This window comes from Bufo bufo, chromosome 5, assembly GCF_905171765.1.
Source record: "Bufo bufo chromosome 5, aBufBuf1.1, whole genome shotgun sequence".
NCBI lineage: Eukaryota > Metazoa > Chordata > Amphibia > Anura > Bufonidae > Bufo > Bufo bufo.
Genome location: NC_053393.1, coordinates 552,298,533 through 552,311,274, shown reverse-complemented (window position 1 = coordinate 552,311,274; position 12,742 = coordinate 552,298,533).

Below are 12,742 nucleotides of genomic sequence, written 5' to 3'. Positions count from 1 at the left end.
ATAACTAGTGTCATACAATGTCCAGATAACTAGTGTCATACAGTATCCAGATAACTAGTGTCATACAGTGTCCAGATAACTAGTGCCATACAATGTCCAGATAACTAGTGCCATACAGTGTCCAGATAACTAGTGCCATACAGTGTCCAGATAACTAGTGTCATACAATCTCCAGATAACTAGTGTCATACAGTGTCTAGATAACTAGTGTCATACAGTGTCCAGATAACTAGTGTCATACAGTGTCCAGATAACTAGTGCCATACAGTGTCCAGATAACTAGTGCCATACAGTGTCCAGATAACTAGTGTCATACAATCTCCAGATAACTAGTGTCATACAGTGTCTAGATAACTAGTGTCATACAATGTCCAGATAACTAGTGTCATACAGTATCCAGATAACTAGTGTCATACAGTGTCCAGATAACTAGTGCCATACAATGTCCAGATAACTAGTGCCATACAGTGTCCAGATAACTAGTGCCATACAGTGTCCAGATAACTAGTGTCATACAATCTCCAGATAACTAGTGTCATACAGTGTCTAGATAACTAGTGTCATACAGTGTCCAGATAACTAGTGCCATACAGTGTCCAGATAACTAGTGTCATACAATCTCCAGATAACTAGTGTCATACAGTGTCTAGATAACTAGTGTCATACAGTGTCCAGATAACTAGTGTCATACAGTGTCCAGATAACTAGTGTCATACAGTGTCCAGATAACTAGTGCCATACAGTGTCCAGATAACTAGTGCCATACAGTGTCCAGATAACTAGTGTCATACAATCTCCAGATAACTAGTGTCATACAATGTCCAGATAACTAGTGTCATACAGTGTCCAGATAACTAGTGTCATACAGTGTCCAGATAACTAGTGCCATACAGTGTCCAGATAACTAGTGCCATACAGTGTCCAGATAACTAGTGTCATACAATCTCCAGATAACTAGTGTCATACAGTGTCTAGATAACTAGTGTCATACAATGTCCAGATAACTAGTGTCATACAGTATCCAGATAACTAGTGTCATACAGTGTCCAGATAACTAGTGCCATACAATGTCCAGATAACTAGTGCCATACAGTGTCCAGATAACTAGTGCCATACAGTGTCCAGATAACTAGTGTCATACAATCTCCAGATAACTAGTGTCATACAGTGTCTAGATAACTAGTGTCATACAGTGTCCAGATAACTAGTGTCATACAGTGTCCAGATAACTAGTGTCATACAGTGTCCAGATAACTAGTGCCATACAGTGTCCAGATAACTAGTGCCATACAGTGTCCAGATAACTAGTGCCATACAGTGTCCAGATAACTAGTGTCATACAATCTCCAGATAACTAGTGTCATACAATGTCCAGATAACTAGTGTCATACAGTATCCAGATAACTAGTGTCATACAGTGTCCAGATAACTAGTGCCATACAGTGTCCAGATAACTAGTGCCATACAGTGTCCAGATAACTAGTGTCATACAGTGTCTAGATAACTAGTGTCATACAATGTCCAGATAACTAGTGTCATACAGTATCCAGATAACTAGTGTCATACAGTGTCCAGATAACTAGTGTCATACAATGTCCAGATAACTAGTGTCATACAATGTCCAGATAAATAGTGTAACACTTGACTTGTTAGTTCCTTATGTTAATGTATCTATGTATTGTACGGCTACTTTCACACTAGTGTTTGTGCTGGATCTGGCAGTGTTCAGCAAAACATTCAGCATACTGCGGTTTGCTCTCCGGTATGAGAACAGAATACATTTTGGAGAATTCCGTTCTGTTCAGTTACATTTTGTCCATATTGATAAAGAATGTGGACAAAACTGAAGCGTTTTTTTCCGGTATTGAGACCCTATGACGGATCTCAATACCGGAAAATATTAACGCTAGTGTGAAAGTAGACTAATATCTCAGCTTTTGAGACACATTCCTCAGCAAACTGGTTAGAGCAATGCAGTTTTAGGACACACAGGCCAACTGGCCAAACACCATTAGCTTCTCATGTGCAATAAATAAATTGTTAGATGTTTACTGCAGCAACATTCACAACACAGTCCAGTGGTCACTGAGACCATCGGTTAGGAAAGTGCTGGAAATTCCGAGAGACATAAGATTCCAGTTGTTTCTAACAAACATCTGAAGAATTACCTGGAACTTGCTAGAATCCAAACACAATGCACCAATAACAGTTTTCCAAATTGTATGATGGAACATTGTGGACCTAGAGTTGAAATATGTAAATGGAGAGGTTTTTAAGCCATTAAGAAAAAGACAGGAGGAGACAGAGGAAGGACAGGACAAGAAGGTCACCACCAGGAAGACGCTAGGATACTTATTACCCAGGAGCTCCTTACACAGAAGACCTCTGCACACCACTCCAGCTCAACCAAGCTAGATCAAGGAAAGGTCTACCAGTCGTTATCCATGAGGGTCAAGGGCGGCAGATATGAATTATGTTGTAGGCTATATTTTTGGTCTGTGGTTCTGGGTATAGTCATATATTCAGTACGGGTATACTTATCCTATGAATTTGTCGATTATTATTTGTGTGCATTTGGTTGTAGTTATATTTGTTGAAGGTGGTTCATTTATGTGCATATACCAAGTGATTTTCAGCTTATATAAATATAATCGTTCTATATTCATCATTTGTGGTCATTTCTTTGCCACGTCATCCCGGAATCTTTACAAAAATACTTATATTTGAGCAGCTACAATATGTGGACGACTTGCTACAGAAACTGAGGAAGAGCATTTGGAGTTGCTAAGGGAACTGTTGGTGCTGCTGCATAAGGCTGGATTGAAAGTCAGGGCTGTTTCTTGGACCGGGCGGCCGCCGACAGCGAGGTGTAGCGACTGCCACCAACACCACACCGTAACGACGGCGCCCTTACTACCGTACTTTATAGACACCCTGTCACAACTTAATGTTAATCAGATAAGGATGGCTCTACTGAATATAAGGAAGTCTGGTTAGGTGCACAATCTGATGTAAACCCCCGTTTGCCAGGTAAAATGTATTGGATAATTAGATTGGCACTCACAAATACAGGGGTCACGCAGATGCAACAGTATTAAAATTTATTGATTTAAAATTCCCTATGCAAACAATAACACAATATGTATTGGCCAATACTCAATATTTAAAACATTGTAAATACATTAGTCCTGAGACTCATATATAGAAGACGTTAATTCACATATTTGACTAATGATTCATCAAATGTTAAAAAATGTGAATGGTTTCTTTAAGGCAAACAGAGGTATGCCCCCTTTAAGGCACTGGATAATTTGCAAAAGGCTACACAATTCTGTTGTAGTGGCTTAAAAACTTGCTGAATCGAAAGTTAAGTCTACACATTTATTTAAACGGCCAGTCTTATATATTCGTAAGTATATCGTATGTTTGCGTATTGCGTTTGTGCGAACCTTCTTATTCAAAACATTCGATATAGACACAGTGGGACAGTATTTATGAGGTGCTCGCGATTTTATGATACATAAGTACATATATATTATTCATGCGGACTTTCTAATGCCAAAGATTTAGTATAGGCACAATGGAGCAAAGTTCGTAGAGAACTCACGATTTTTTCAGCCTCTCGATTTTTTCGGCCTTACGTGCAGTTTTTGTAGACACGATAAAACAATATTCATGAAGTACTCACGATTATTTTCGACCTTGCACGTGTTCCAAGGTTTCCAATTTACCGCAAGTTGTCAGCATGTGTTACTTTCATTACCCGAAGGTTCAGGGTATATTATCGCTGGATCACCTCTGTGTCTCACTTCCTGGTTGCTTGGTATCTGTTGACGAAGGTTTGCTTGATTTTCATATCAGGCTGGTCTTTTCAAGATGTTTGCTGCCGGCAGTATTTCTTAAAGTTGTTTGTTCCTCCGCTGGCACTGGAAACTCATTTCTTTGAACGAACCAAACGCGTTTCGGAGTACAATTTTTGGTCTTACTCCTTCCTCAGTGGCAATTTTATGAGCCTCCATGTGCCTCTTTTATACCCTAAAAACTCTACCCACACAATTCAAAAAGAGCTCAAAAACAGGGGTGGAATTTTCTTGTTGGACCAATGATTACAATGAGCATATGATAAAAATGATAAAAATGTGATAAAAATACACTTATACTTAAAATATCTTCACTATCTTTTGACTAGACATTTCTGCATATTAGTACATTGCAAAAAAAATAAAAATGCATGAGCGGTTTCTATGCGCTTTTCATGCGATTTTTGTCTATAGATGCGTTTTTTTGGCCAATGCTGCAGAATACTTCAGAGATTCACCCCTATGAAGCATTTCTATAATAGTGTTTGCCTAATCACAAAATTCACATTTAATAATCCTAAAATTCACCATTTAATAATCCTTTAAACTTAAAAACATAAAAAATGTGAAAACTTTCTCCAATAGTGTGGCCCTACATATTCTCGCATCAATAGAAGGAAGGGACCCCAAACTCGAACTGGATGAAATCCTATTACTTCGTTATGTTGATATCAGGATGATATAGGGATGAGGCCTCGCAACCAAGGAAGGACCCCGAGGTCGAATAAAAACACCTCCGAGGTCCTCCATCAATTCCGGAGCCCCACCCCACAATCACAGAAATCCGAATACTTCCATGTCGGCGTTCAGACCTTGCGGTGCAAGCCGGAGATACTATTGAATCAAATTCAAAAATACGCCGGGATTCTAGCCTGGACATACACTTGATATGATCCCCACCTCGCCATTGTCTATTAACTTGTTCTATTGCGGCGTATGTCAGAACAGATGGATCTTTATTGTGTACACTTTTAAAGTGATGGGATAAAGTATGTTTAATATCTCCTTTTCGTCTATTTGCCATCTGCTCTGATATACGCTTTTTCAAAGTCCTTTTGGTACGCCCCACGTACTGTTTATTGCATGGGCAGGTGATTACGTAGATCACACTGCTCGAATTGCAGGTGAGAAACTCCTTGATCTGATGTGTGTGTCCATTGACACTTGATATCATTTCCATTGTTTTTTTCGGAAAAGAAGTTATGGAACATGCGCTGCATGCTCCACATCTATGAAATCCTTTCAGGCCTATCCATTTTTGTACAGACAATTGTGGTTGACCAGGTTTTTTAATTGTGGGTGCTACCTGAATCCCTAAATTTGGGGCTTTGGAGAACGTTACACAGGGTTTTGATGGTATTTCCCCTCCTATGAGCTTATCTATCTGTAGATAATGCCAATGTCTGTTGACTATTTTTAGAATATCTCTATATTGGTTGTTAAATAGTATTATTAACCTCATTTGCTTATTCTTTTTCGTCTTTTCGGCCTCTTCCTTATTGCCTTTAAAAAACTTCTCCCTTTTTGTTTGTCTAATTTTGTCCAATGAGGTATTTACCAGATCTATTGGGTATTGTCTCTCTACAAATTTCTGTCTCATCTGTGCTGCTTCCTGTTCGAAGACGGTGTCACGAGGGTATCAAGAGCCACGTCTGACTCCGTTATACCCGGGGTCAGGAAGTCGCAGCGGGTGGCTGCGCGCTCTATATCTAAAGATCACGTTGTTTCTTAGTGATTGTTTTCTGTGTTTGCCTTGCTATCCTTTTTGTCTCACTCAGGGATCCGTAGCTTCTCCTCCTCAGCTGTTTCTTGTCTGCCACTCCCAACCTCCTTATATTCTCCCCTCACACTTCTCTAGTTGCCAGTTATAGAGCTTCCTGCCTGGACATCTATACTGACCCACTGGAGTGGTTAATCCTGGTTGTTGTTCCTGTGTGCTACCCTCCGGATCCCTGTTGGGCTTATTGTTGTCTCCTGTTGTCGCCCACCTGGGATTATATGTTGAGTCTGTGTTGTCTGTCCTCCCCTTGGTGTTTTCCCTTAGAGCTAGTGGTGCGGACTAGTGTTCCCCCCCGCCCTGTTCACTATCTAGGGCTCAGCTCAGGGAAAGCCAGGGCTTTAGGCACGTGATCGGCGTACGGGTGAGGAACCCGTCTAGGGACGTCAGGGCAGCCAGGTGCCAGCCGCAAGGTGAGTCAGGGGTCACCACCTTCCCTCTCACTTGGGCAGGGCCTTCCTCGTTCCCTCCCTCTGTGTCACGTATGTGATAGTCACGCCGACCGTGATAGACGGTTTCTACTGTGCAGTTGCGCTTCGGTCTCCTAAATTGACCCTCCGGCATATTTAGTAACCACCTAGGAAGGTGGGAGCTGCTAAATAGGATGAATCCTTTCTTCGAAACTGGCTCTGTATAGGGGCATTTTATACTGGGACACATTATGGTGGGTACTATGGAGAATGGGGAGAGAAGTACTATGGGGTCATCTACGGGGGCACTGAGAAGGGGTATTTTATATTGGCACATTATGGGAACATTAGCTCAACTGGGGGCATTACAAGGAGGTATGTTTTGCACATTATAAGGAGAATTATTTCTACTGAGGGGGGCATTATGGTGGGCTTTATTACTCCCCCATGGTATGACCCCCTAGTAGCAGCACCGGCCTCTCCCTGCTCTGCTATCCCTCTGCCCCTTCTCCAAATCCTTATTATGAAATCTTTCTCATTAGGATAAAACACATCAGCTCCGACAAGCCCCCGGCCAAAGTGTGGAAGTGGTGTCCGAGATCCCCAAGGGTAAAGCCAAGTAATTGTAAGTTCTCATGTGGAGTATGTTTATGTTATACAAATATAGCATACACCGTGTCCCACAATATACAGTATACCTCTACACTGTGCCCCACAATATACAGTATATCTCTACACTGTGCCACACAATATACAGTATACCTCTACACTGTGCCACACAACATACAGTATACCTCTGCACTGTGCCCCACAATACACAGTATACCTCTACACTGTGCCACACAATACACAGTATACCTCTACACTGTGCCACAGAATATACAGTATACCTCTACACTGTGCCCCACAATATACAGTATATCTCTACACTGTGCCACACAATATACAGTATACTCTATACTGTCCCACACAATATACAGTATACCTCTACACTGTGCCACACAATATACAGTATACCTCTACACTGTGCCACACAATATACAGTATACCGCTACACTGTGCCACACAATATACAGTATATCTCTACACTGTGCCGCACAATATACAGTATATCTCTACACTGTGCCGCACAATATACAGTATACCGCTACACTGTGCCACACGATATACAGTAAACCTCTACACTGTGCCCCACAATATTCAGTATACCTCTACACTGTGCCACACGATATACAGTAAACCTCTACACTGTGCCCCACAATATACAGTATACCTCTACACTGTGCCACACAATATACAGTATACTGCTACACTGTGCCCCACAATATACAGTATACCTCTACACTGTGCCACACAATATACAGTATACCTCTACACTGTGCCACACAATATACAGTATACCTCTACACTGTGCCACACAATATACAGTATACCTCTACACTGTGACCCACAATATACAGTATACCTCTACACTGTGCCCCACAATATACAGTATACCTCTACACTGTGCCACACAATATACAGTATACCGCTACACTGTGCCATACAATATACAGTATACCTGTACACTGTGCCACACAATATACAGTACACCTCTACACTGTGCCACACAATATACAGTACACCTCTACACTGTGCCACACAATATACAGTATACCTCTACACTGTGCCACACAATATACAGTATACCTCTACACTGTGACCCACAATATACAGTATACTGCTACACTGTGCCACACAATATACAATATACCTCTACACTGTGCCACACAATATACCTCTACACTGTGCCCCACAATATACAGTATACCTCTACACTGTGCCCCACAATATACAGTATACCGCTACACTGTGCCACACAAAATACAATATACCTCTACACTGTGCCCCACAATATACAGTATACCGCTACACTGTGCCACACAATATACAGTATACCTCTACACTGTGCCCCACAATATACAATATACCTCTACACTGTGCCACACAATATACAGTATACCTCTACACTGTGCCCCACAATATACAGTATACCTCTACACTGTGCCACACAATATACAGTATACCGCTACACTGTGCCACACAATATACAGTATACCTCTACACTGTGCCTCACAATATACAGTATACCTCTACACTGTGCCACACAATATACAGTATATCTCTACACTGTGCCGCACAATATACAGTATATCTCTACACTGTGCCACACAATATACAGTATACCGCTACACTGTGCCACACAATTTACAATATACCTCTACACTGTGCCCCACAATATACAGTATACCTCTACACTGTGCCACACAATATACAGTATACCGCTACACTGTGCCCCACAATATACAGTATACCTCTACACTGTGCCACACAATATACAGTATACCTCTACACTGTGCCACACAATATACAGTATACCTCTACACTGTGCCACACAATATACAGTATACCTCTACACTGTGCCACACAATATACAATATACCTCTACACTGTGCCACACAATATACAGTATTCCTCTACACTGTGCCACACAATATAGAGTATACCTCTACACTGTGACCCACAATATACAGTATACCGCTACACTGTGCCACACAATATACAATATACCTCTACACTGTGCCACACAATATAGAGTATACCCCTACACTGTGACCCACAATATCCACCTCCCGACCGCCTAACGCACTGATGCGTCCGGAAGGTGGTTGATTGATTCCTCTTGGACTCATCCGTGCGTCATCTCGCGAGACGCGAGATTTCGGTCAAAGCCGGCCCGCGCATGCGCATCGTGGGCCGGCAAAAGTTAAAGAACAATTTCGTCACCAGCCTGCCAGCAACGATCATTGGCTGACAGGCTGGCGATTTTCAAAAAATCCAATCACAAGCCATATAACAGATCATATTAGTAAATATGATCTGTTATATGGCTTGTCTGCTCCTCTGCTGGTCCTTTTCGTCGGTTGGATCCAGCAGAGGAGCAGACTGATCTGTGAGTAGCACCAAACACTACACTTAGCCCCAGATCACCCCCCTGCACCCCAATTAACCCTTTGATCACCCCTTTGATCGCCCCTGTCAATCACTAGTGAAAGGAAAAAAAGTGATCAGTGTAAACTGTCACTTTTTTTTTCCACTGGTATTGACTGTTAGGTTTTAGGGATAGTTTAGGCCCCTTGGTTAGGTAGTTTAGCGTCAGTTAGCGCCCAGCCCACCGCACCGCAGTCACTTATTCGCTGTTTAGCGTATCGCTAATCAGCATTTGTACTTTTATAGTATCTGTAAGTGATCAAAACTGATCACGGTCAGATCTATAATTGTATTAGTGTCACCTTAGCTCGCTTTCCACCCAAAACGCAGTGTTTGCCCGATCAGGCCTGATCGGTCGCCCACACGTGCGTTCACCCACGCCCGCCCCGCCGCAGTGACAAAAAATATATATTTTTTGATCACTGCACATTCACTTTACACGCACTGCGGCGATAAAAAAATCAGTTTTGATATTTTTTATCAACCGCAGCGGCCTCAGGTACTTCGCTAGCCTGCCCTTTGTAAGACAGGCTTGCTTTTTTTCTTGGGTAGTCTCAGGGAATACCCCTAAATTTAGTAGTCCAAAATGTCAAACAGGGGGTATTCTTCTGAAGAGGCCTACAGGATTCTGACCCAGTCGGATGAGGAGTGGGAACCCTCATCTGACGAATCTAGCGGGTCAGAATATGAACCTGTAGAAAGCAGTGGCTCTCTGACCCAAAGTTCGGACGAGGAGGCTGAGGTCCCTGATAGCACCAGGCGTACCAGGCCCCGTGTCGCTAGACCACAGGTTACGCAGGATCCGCTTCAAGAGCAGCAGAGTGGGGCTGTCGCTGCCGGATCACGTGGTGAGGCATACACCAGCAGCGCAGCCCTTCCTGGACCTAGTACCAGCACTGCCGTACAACATGGTGAAGTAGCGAGCACCAGAAGGGCAGTTGAAGCTGGTACGGTGGCACGTGCAGTAGTTACCCCGTCGCAGCCACCGCACAGACAGGCCCGTAGAGCCCCTAGAGTCCCTGAGGTGCTGGCAAACCCTGATTGGCAGTCACCAACTTCAGCCGCACCTGTAGTTCCCCCTTTCACCGCCCAGTCTGGAGTTCGGGTTGAGACGGCTCATATCGGTTTGGCCCTGGGATTTTTTGAGCTGTTCTTGACTGCGGAGCTCTTAGACTTAGTTGTGACAGAAAACAAATCGGTATGCCACACAATTTATAACCGCAAACCCGGGAAGCTTTTATGCCCAGCCTTTCCGGTGGAAACCAGTCCAAGTTTCCGAAATTAAAATTTTTCTGGGCCTTCTCCTCAACATGGGCCTGACAAAAAAGCATGAATTGCGGTCATATTGGTCCACGAACCCGATTCATCACATGCCCATGTTCTCTGCTGCTATGTCCAGGACACGATTTGAGACCATCCTGCGTTTTCTGCATTTTAGCGACACCACCTCCCGTCCCAGAGGCCACCCAGCTTTTGACCGGCTCCACAAAATTCGGCCCCTCATAGACCATTTCAACCAGAAATTTGCAGATTTGTATACCCCCGAGCAAAACATCTGCATAGACGAGTCCCTAATACATTTTACCGGGCGCCTTGGCTTCAAACAATACATCCCAAGCAAGCGTGCCCGGTATGGGGTCAAATTGTATAAGCTCTGTGAAAGGGCCACAGGCTATACCCACAAATTTCGTGTCTATGAGGGAAAAGATCAGACCCTGGAGCCGGTCGGTTGCCCTGACTACCTGGGGAGCAGTGGGAAGACAGTCTGGGACTTGGTGTCACCCTTATTCGGCAAGGGGTACCATCTTTATGTGGACAATTTCTACACAAGTGTGGCCCTCTTTAGGCATTTGTTTCTAGAACGGATTTGCGCCTGTGGCACCGTGCGACCTAGTCGCCGGGGCTTCCCCCAACGGCTCGTTACCACCCGTCTTGCAAGGGGGGAGAGGGCTGCCTTGTGTAACGAAGAACTGCTCGCGGTGAAATGGAGAGACAAGCGTGACGTTTACATGCTCTCCTCCATTCACGCAGACACGACAATCCAAATTGAGCGAGCAACCCGTGTCATTGAAAAGCCCCTCTCAGTCCACGAGTATAATTTGCTCATGGGAGGGGTGGACTTCAATGACCAGATGTTGTCTCCGTATTTAGTTTCCCGCAGAACCAGACGCTGGTATAAGAAGGTGTCTGTATATTTGATTCAATTGGCGCTGTATAATAGTTTTGTTCTCTACAGTAAAGCTGGGAGAACACGATCCTTCCTCAAATTCCAGGAAGAGATCATCGAGAACCTCCTGTATCCAGAAGGTTCCGTGGCCCCATCCACCAGTGTAGTTAGCCGTCTACACGAGCGACATTTCCCCAATGTCGTTGCTGGTACCTCAACCCAACCGTCACCCCGAAAAAGATGTCGTGTCTGTAGCAGGAGTGGAATAAGGCGTGACACCCGCTATTTCTGTCCTGACTGTCCTGACCACCCTGCCCTATGCTTAGGAGAGTGTTTCCGGAAGTACCACACACAGGTACACCTAGCATAGGGATCACATCTCACCAGGACAGGCACACAGGGCTATTAGGGCCCATTCACTCACAGCTGCTGCAAACGTCTCCTTTCACATGGGACAAAGTGCATAACGTACTTCGCCACATCTTTGGGCGATTTGCGCTTTGCACATTGACCCATGGGGAAGGAGAGGTTTGTTCTATAAAAGGTAAAAAAAACAAAAAAAAAAAACACCAGTAAGCAAAAAGGTTAATGTTCAGTTCAAAAAGTTAAAGTTTATATGTTCTCTTCCAAAGTTAATAAAATTATTGTGTTGCGGCCTGTTTTTTTTTTTTTTTACCTTCAAGGTGGACCAACCGATCGACTAGCTGCAGCACTGATGTGCATTCTGACAGAAGCATTGCGCTGCTGTCAGATTACACGCAAGTCGGTGTATGCGGCGCTGCAAGACGAGATTTCTCCTCTGCAGTAAAAGATACGTTTGCCGAGGCATATGAGCTGAGGAGGTGGCGGTGTTCCTATGCTTTGGCAAACACTTTGTATATAAAAAAAAATAAAAAATCCCGGCAATGATTTATTCATCCACATCGATTGATGTGAATGGAGAAATCTGGTTTGCCAGGGCATACGAGCTAAGTGGGTATGGATGTTGGGCGGAGCTCCTATGTCCTGGCAGACGCCTTTCCCCTCCTTTTTTTTTTGGCAGAGATTTTTTCATCCACATTGATCGATGCGAATGAAGAAATCTGTGCCGTTCATTTTTTTCTTTCAGCCCAGAGGCTGAACGGAAAAAAAAAATCTCATTACCCGTATGCTCAATATAAGGAGAATAGCAGAAACTCCTAATGCTGGCCATAAATGTAATGATTGCGGAGACCCTCAAATGCCAGGGCAGTACAAACACCCCACAAATAACACCATTTTGGAAAGAAGACACCCCAAGGTATTCGCTGAGGGGCATATTGAGTCCATGAAAGATTGAAATTTTTGTCCCAAGTTAGCGGAAAGGGAGACTTTGTGATAAAAAAAAAAAAAAATCAATTTCCGCTAACTTGTGTCAAAAAAATTTTTTTTCTATGAACTCGCCATGCCCCTCATTGAATACCTTGGGGTGTCTTCTTTCCAAAATGGGGTCACATGTGGGGTATTTATACTGCCCTGG